This window comes from Etheostoma spectabile, chromosome 8, assembly GCF_008692095.1.
Source record: "Etheostoma spectabile isolate EspeVRDwgs_2016 chromosome 8, UIUC_Espe_1.0, whole genome shotgun sequence".
Taxonomy (NCBI): domain Eukaryota; kingdom Metazoa; phylum Chordata; class Actinopteri; order Perciformes; family Percidae; genus Etheostoma; species Etheostoma spectabile.
The window spans coordinates 9,303,085-9,311,820 of NC_045740.1; positions in this window are offsets into that span (position 1 = coordinate 9,303,085).

Below are 8,736 nucleotides of genomic sequence, written 5' to 3' on the forward strand. Positions count from 1 at the left end.
TTAGCCTACATAAACCTTACTGCTACATCTTCTTCTCTCTGTCACAAGCGCTTTAAAAAAATGTGATCTTTGAAATATAAAGAGAGAGTTAGGGGACCCTGTTACAACATAATTAAAAAAAAAAAAAGTATTATTGTAAATCTATTTTGATGTCACTTTTAGTGCAAACTTTGAATTCTCTTCTAAAAACAGTTGAACTTTTGCTTTACTGTACTGTATCAGTGACCAATTGCACCTTCTCTAAAGTGACAAAGACTCCAATACAGAGGAAGACATCATAAAACTGTGCCATCCAATGTTATATGACCCGCTCTGCTGAATGACGGGTCATTTTGATGAAGAGTTCCTCTATTACTGTTTAATTGCCATTAGTCTGGATCAACAAAAATACATTTCCAGGATAAAGCCTGACATGTGGCGCGTGATGTCAGGCTTTGCCCCTCACCAACTTAGCGCCATCCAAAAATATTGATTGAAATGCAAACCACCTAGAGGATTTTCCCCCTATCCTAGAATGTATTTGTGGTGTAGCCACACTTTACTCCGCAGCACTGTGCAGTTTGCCATTTACAAAACTAGGCACCACCAACCCTAGCCACTACATTACCTGAAAGTATCAGCAAGCTTCTAGAACCACCTGTTTTGCGCAGATGCATGATTCATGTTTGGTGTTTCAAAAGTCTAGCAAGCTGCCCTATAGACTGCCACGTGTATTAAACCCCAGAACACAAAGTTTTTGGATAGAAACAAACAGCATACTGACACCTTTGCTAATTTTGGAAATGTTCTTAACATGTTACCAGGCATTCATTACATCTCCAATTTCATGACAAAGACAGGAGATAATCCAATTTGTTGAATGCAGATTAGAACATTAATTAAGGAATGAAACAAAACTTCAAACACGCTGGACACTTAGTTATAAATACTGTTTCAAAAACCACAAGTAAATGTTTTAAAAGTGCTGTCCCTGCTAACTGGGTAGGTGTTTCTGGAAGAAGTCATCTCACTCTGTGCTGAGCGGGCAATTTGAGGACATGCAAGGGTATTACTTGAAAGTGCCTGGGTCAGACGCAGCGCCACTCTGCACACTATGCGCTCTTCACTGCCAATCTATCCAGCCATTAAAAAAGACAAAATCAAAAACGGCCTGTCACAAACAGCAGCTAGCTTATGCTAAATAAAGAGTGTTAAGCTTGCCTCTGGTTCTTCTCCATTAACCTATCCGCATGATGCCAACAGGATTTCCGCGAGGTCTTAATAAGTAGAAAAAAAGGTCTAAAATGTCTAATCTAAATTTTATAAAATTTATATAAAAATCTTTTTTATAAAAATGTATTCTTTGGTGTTGTAGTTCTTTCTGTCTCTAGTCCAAGTATAATTAGCTGTATTACGACTACAAATTAGACAAACATGCAATTTATTTTGCAGCCAATCTAGTCACCAGTCCTATAATGCCAATGAGGAAATATATAGGTCTTCATTTTCATTGATAATGATCCTAAAAATGTCCTAAAAACTTTGTAAAACCTTTAGAAACCCTGTGCAGAGGAGAAGACATGATGACAATGGGAGAAAGCGGCGGACGTAACATTAAATTTAGAAGGCTGTCCTCAAATGTTTCTGCTCACTGTATGGCAGGATGACTGCATATTATAGAGAGTGGCACCATAGCTACATGGAGTACTCTCACCCGCCGTTAGATTAGAGACCAGCTGGGAAGACAGCTCCATCATCTGCGAACCCAAATGGTGGACCCCACTTTCCCTTAAGCTGTCAGTCTGGGTAAAAACAGGATTACGCCTCCTGCTCACCGACTGTGCCTAGATTTGGTCCCTGATGGCTGCCAAACAGTTTTGTGGCAGGCCGCCGTCATCAACTCCCCTCATCAAGCCCAAAATTGGGAATGGTCCTTTAACCATGAATTTTTATCATGGGTACTAAAAAAAACTTAAGATTTCCCAACGTCAGCCCAGTCATTCTTCCCTAGCCACAGGGAGGGAGAATGAGATTGCAGCAGATAGCAACATGGAAACAATGAATCCTCCAGACAAGTACCTTCAGATCTACTGCAGAGTGCACTACAAGGGAAGGTGTGGTTTGGGATAGCTACTGCCAGCTCCATTGACATCAAGTTCACCAAAGAGGCACCGCAATGTAGAGTCAACTGTCGCAACCAAGTTGCAGTAAAAGAATGATTTTGAGCAGTCCCCTAATTGAGCCATCATCTGATAAGTTGTCACTGTTGCTGGCAGGGTTGAATGGGCCAATTGGCTGAGTGCAAATATAGAAATGATCAGTGTCCAGATATATAAAAAGGAGGTGCCAAGCTTATAGGTCTCTGCTAAAGGATACAGTCTGCATGAAATAAAACAATAGGATAGGTGCATGCACAGGATGGAGTGCACTACAATGTCTTGCTCCAACACATTGTGAACCTCCAAATATTTCCATTATGTGAACAAATGCCGCTTTTCCACTAGAGTGTCTAGCTGTCTGTAGGTTCAAGGCCTATCAAGGACAAGAAAAATGTTGTAAGATCATGCAGTTCTTTGTTTGATAGACACTGTCTCTTTTCAAAAACTAGTACCTCATTTGACCCCAACACACTGACTTTATCTAAAATAATCAGCAGAGTGTTTGAATGGCCAGGTTTCAATCATAAATTCATCAGTGTGTGTGAGAGGGTTAATGGTGCTGAGTCTTTGTTAAGTGGAGTTAAGTTTGTAAGATTTAAGAACATCATTGAGTGAAATAAGGAGGAGAAATAATTTGAAGTTAACCCAAGTGTCAAATTATTACGTGTCCTGGGTGCATCCTTGAATTATTAACATTTAGCTCATTTCTTTAGAAAAACTGAAGAAGAATGTATTCATTATGAATAGTGTGCAAAATGATGTACGCAATTTCTGGAACATAATGAGAGTTTGTTACATTTTATTCATATTGTTTGACAGTAGAAAACACAGTACAAAAAATTGTAAGTTGGTGTTGTTTTAGTGCCAATGACATCAGCCTAACCCTAACCCAGCATTTCACTGGGGATGAAAGAAAATTAAACTGTTTACTATGTGTTATGTTTAAGACTTAAACAGCTAAAGAATAAAGTAAAAGTAAAAGTAAAATACCAACATTCTGGCAATTCTGGCTCACTTAAAATTTACAAAGTAAGTATGAAAAAGAGAAAAAAACAGTGTGAACAGAGAACATGCAGACTCCACTGAAAAGACCATGGACAAGACTGGAACCAAGGACTTTCTAGTTGTAAGTTGCCAATGCTTGAAATAATTGTTGCCCTTTCCTTAATTATGTTTTTGCAGAAATACACAAATAGTATTACATCTCTAAAGCCCTGCAATTTTAAAGACGCTTTAAGATTGTTAAAAAAGGTTTTATGCTGAAAGGGGCTTTGTATTTGTGCTCACAAGTGGTTTGTCTAGAGGAAAAGAAAGGTTAGCGTTACACAATCATTTTTTTTATATGTGGTAACTATAGATAACCAACACAGTTGTCTTTTTATTTGCAGATACAGTAGACTTTTAAGTCTTGCCGTACATTTGTTTGTAAAAATCACACAGTTTAAGTGACCAAGCTGAATCATAATAAATAGCAGTTTAAGTATCAGCACTGGCTTTGTTGAAAATAAATCCAAGTTTACTTCAAGAGACATGCACTTGGTGGCATTTATGACGTTTGCATTGCCACAAACTGGATAATCCTGCTGTCAACAGTTTGTTAAATGCAAGAGCCACTTTCTGAGTTCATCACTGTTTGGAGCAGATTAGTAGAGGGTAGTGGATCTCATATGGCCTGGTCAGAGGCCATCATTGAAGGGCTTAAGGGATTAATGTTGTCTCCTGCTCTCACTCTGTCTCTCCAATATTCAATCAAACTGTGCTGTGAGAGCGCAATTTGTACAAACATGTCTTATCACTGTAGTTTAACAATACACATACATTGGCTGAAGTCTGTACGAGAACATATTATGTACTTCTGCCAGATGGTTTGCTTAAGGATTTCCCTGCTTCCTGTTTAGCACTCAGACATAGTAGTATTACAGCATAGTGTGTTGCAGTGCAGTGTAAAGCTATCTATGGTAACTGAGTAGTGATGTAGTAGTGTCCATGGGCTTGAGGAGGATGGGTCAAAGGCTAAATCCCTGCTTAAAGACACCGTAGTGAGCCTTTTCTATCAACAGACAGGCCATTTCAGTATGTGTTGGATAAGATGTAATTTCCCATCTGCTTTATGGCTATTTCTGATCCCTGGGCTCTTGTCAGCAAACTCCTCAGGACAGATATCATCAGTAATATAAGGAGGACTCTGGCAATACTTAGGGCCTTAAAAGGCCCTTCACTTCCCTCAGTCATGTGGATGGCTTAAGGAGTTTGAGAGCGCAGGTCACAAGTAAACGTTTCACAAACACTATCAAATAGCACAGATTTAAGTGGCTTAGGACAGCTTCCTCACAGAATGTTGTTGTTGTGTGTGTGAGTGAGTGCAGTGGTGCGTATCTATGTGTGTGTGGTTGGCACGGGGAAGACGAGTGGCGGCTTGATTCAAACTTTTACGATCTGGAGTTGAAATCTTACTGGTTCGTACAGTTTTCTAAGTCATACACAAGTGTTCACCCTGTCTCATATTTATATACGGTACAACAAATGTATTTTGCCAGTTACATTTTGAAAGTACTATTATTGCTGCCAGGATTATGTTCATTGGCAGCCTTTTTAGATTAAAGTGTTTAATTCTTGTACGTCACGCAACTCCTAGGAAATTACAATTTATTTACTTGTTTTGTAGGAATTCAAATTTCTATTCTTCTTTTACCAAATATGTCATGTTAGGAAACATTTGTGTCTGTGGAGTGAAAAAGGTGCTATGTGTTAGGGGGGAGGTCGGCCTGGTTGTTAGATATACAAAGTACATGCATTTTGTAGCACTGGGAACTGAGGATTGCAACAAGAGCACTTTTGTTAAGGTCATTGAAAGATTATGGTGTTGGCCAAATTTTAATGAAGTAAATACATTGTGTCTTCTGCTCAAGCCACTCTTGATAATTTTCCCTAGTTGCCTAAACATCTGTATTTGTGCACAGCACTGCTTTGTGCTAAATGCTAATATTAGCATGCTAACATCCTCAAAATTACAATGTTGATGTTTACTGTGTTCACCATTGTAGTTTTGCTTCAGAGCTGGAAGATCAATTGGTTTTATGAATGAATTTGAATTTTTGACTTACGACGATTTTAAAAGTTTAACATGTTTAATTTGGGTAATTACGTTACGGAACCCCCGAGCTCCCCCTGTACATTGTACACTGGCACGCCTGCTCTCATCCTTGGCTTTCTGAAGCTCTGTGCAATGCTGACACCCCCAAGGCATGGAGGTCCCGGTAGGAGCTGGTGGCTGGATAGTTAGCTAGCAAAATTGCCATGCTTTCATGCCACACTGGTTACAGAAAATGAGCCAAGCAAAGTGATCACTCATTAGGCGATAGAAATTTGCTGTGTCAGGAGTGTGTGGATGAAGCATTACATTGTTAAATTTTACTCTTTTAGCGGCTTGCTGGCTAGTTAGCTAGCTAATGCCTCTGTGTTTGAAAGTCACCATCACCAGCGTAGCTACAATGGCAACCCATGTAGGTTAGTAATATCTGGACCATATTGACACACAAATCTGATCCCTTTCAAATTTGAATGAGTGCAGACAGTCTGTTAATCATTTTTTTTGTTAAAATAAAAACAAAACTTATTTGCATAATTACTTTGTCTTCTGTAGTTTGTTTTGTATAAGAAAAGAAAAAAAATAGTAAAATCTTAAATCATATCGGCCTGCCCTGTTTTGAATGTATTTGGCTATTAACCGAAGCATAATACAAACTAATATTTTGACCTGCTGATGATTCTGAATGAAAGGTATTTGAGAGGAAATTTTGGGGCAATCTATTCAAGAGTTGTCAAGACATTTCACACCAAAGCTTATGGTGGCACTAGTGGAAAAGTCAGTAGGATTCATCCTCTGGGGACCATGAATATTTATACATTCATTCATGGCAATCCATCCCAAGGTTTTTGTAGCTCCATTGTGATGGACTTACTGAACAACATTGCCATTGCTAGAGCAACACTGCTAAACACACAATTCAGGTGGCCTTGCATACCTCACCAATATGTTCACTGTGAAGTTAGCACTAAATACATATAATTTCTAGGAGACAGGGTTTAATTAGTGGTTTATACTCCCACAAATAAGTATGTAAAATCTGCTTTGCTGACTAAGCATATTCTGTATGGGGTAGGTAATAAGGTAACGGAGAGACCATAAGAGCACATGGTCAAAAGGCAAATGCAGCCTGGTCATAAATGATTGTGAGCAACAAAAAAGCTCATTAGAAGGACATTTTAGGGAAACACTAGTTCACCGTTCAACCAAAGCACTGCTGTAAAATGGAATTCCTTTTTTTCTGCCTCATTATGGGCAAACAGAATCTTGGCATGTGAAATGAGTTATGAACACACTCTTGAGAGGGATACAAAACAGCATGAGCCTTAGTCTGGCCAGGAGTGCTGTAGTTATAATATAAAACATTAACTTGGCTCCACCACATCATCCCAACACATGTTAGTGTAGCTGCAAGTTGCCAAATTTGAGTTGGAATAATTGTCATACAAGTTGATAACATATGCTAAAATTTCATGTAATTTTGAGGTACTTTGTGGTAGCAAGAGATGATTTCATTTTCTTCAGGCTAATTTGTTATTCATAGTGTTCCCACATAACACTTCTGAACTCAGTTTTACCTATTAATAAAGATGACATCTTTCTTCTAAATGGTCTGCTGTTGATTGTTGATTTACAAAGGAAACTGTGTCTCTGATCATTTTTTTTTACATCCTTTTGATAAATTACATTCCTTTTCTTTGCACTAAAGCCTAATCTTTCTATCAGTCTTTACGAGTATTGGACTACTGTTTTATCTTCCACTCCCACCACAGTACCACAGAGGTATGCCTTTGTGACCCAACCGCCAACCAACTGTTTTAAAAATCCAGCTGTTTTTCGTCACAATAACTCCCTCTTTGCTTCATTCATGAATACGTATCCTCCTTGCTTTGAGAAAACTGTCTGTGGGTGGATAGCATTTAAGACAATGAATTGTTTTCTCTGAGTCACTCAATGCACAGTGCCCATATCCAGCTGTGTTTCCTCGAGCATGATACACTTCACTTGTTAAACACGATCATTAGTTAGTCAACACTTCTTGGGCTGTCTGGCAAGGAATTAGTGATGACAGTCTCTCCTTCATGCTCCCTCCCACACACCCAGAGCCTCCCACCATGAGTGTTCTCAGTTCTCTGCCTGCTCTGCTCATGGGAAAGTCCCGAGACTGGTAAAGTTGTGACCAATGGGAATGATTATGTAGGAACTGCAACATTTAGTTTCAATGTTTTATGCTCACGTAACTCATAAGTGGGACCTAGAACTGCTGTCCAAACTGAAATCAGTATTCTTTATTGTGCCTTGAATAAGTTGTAAAGCCTGCAACATGTTCATTGTTTTCTTTTAACATTACAATACTATTTCCTGGAAAGCAAAGGGGCAATTCCATTGCAATTTCCACTCACTGTTGATCCTTTAAAGCAGCTGTTAATGCCAGGAAAAATATTCAAATAGTCAAATGCACATGTTTGTCTTAGCTTTCTATTCTGTGAACATGAAAATCACTTGTGGAGTGCTGGTATTCCAGAAGGAGAGTGTGCTTCTTTGTGACATTGAGACAACCCAGGAGCTCCATAGATCAAACATGGCCTGCCTAAATAAACCATGTGTATTTGACCTCAACCACCATTTATCTTACCATGCAGAGCTGAGGAATGCTTGTTATCAAAATTATCTCCAAATTGCTTGAGTTCATAATTTCATTTAAATACAATATGCAATAAAAATCTAAATCCTACCTGGAGTTGTTGTCACTTGGTAACAGTTGTTTGACTTCATTAGGGCTGCACAAAGGATATTCTTTGATGAAGTAAAGTGTTACATTTTACTGTATAGCGGCTGGGTTAAAATATCTACTTTCCAACAGACTAACACACACCACATACACCTTACATACTGTATATATTTAAATTCACTGAAGCTCAGTACACACCAGTGTTTCTCCTTGGAGTTTCATTTCAGGAATGCAAATGCCTTGGGCCCAGACACTCAGTGATTTATCTCCTTATTTATCTTTGCACACATCTGCCTGTGCCCTTGTGTCTGCCTGTTGCTCATTCCTCCCTTCTTTCAGCCAGCATGTCTCCCACGAGACCTGAGACTCCCTCTTTTGCCCCTCTCTGCCCCTTACGCACACGGCTTGTGTGCATGCATATACAAAAGCACATGCGCGTGCAGACGAAGGGTGAGAAGATTCAGCTGCGCTCACTATCGCAGTGCTTTACCCTCACCTTGCTACTGTCAGCTTTGCTGGGGCCCAATAATCCAGTCTGTTCACGACCATGCACAGAGGTCTCTGCACTTAGAGCATCAACAATCTGCACGCTGTCTCTGCTGGGTTCACAACACTGTGGTGGTGCATTACTGGAAGCCATCGAAACTGACCCGATACCCACACTTGCTTTCTGTCAACAAAGATTACACTCAGAAAAGCGCAATGGGAGTTCCGGGCAGACCAACCTGCTGCTTTATGTCTCATGCGGACAAATAGAGTATGAGCAGATTGGGTTGGAG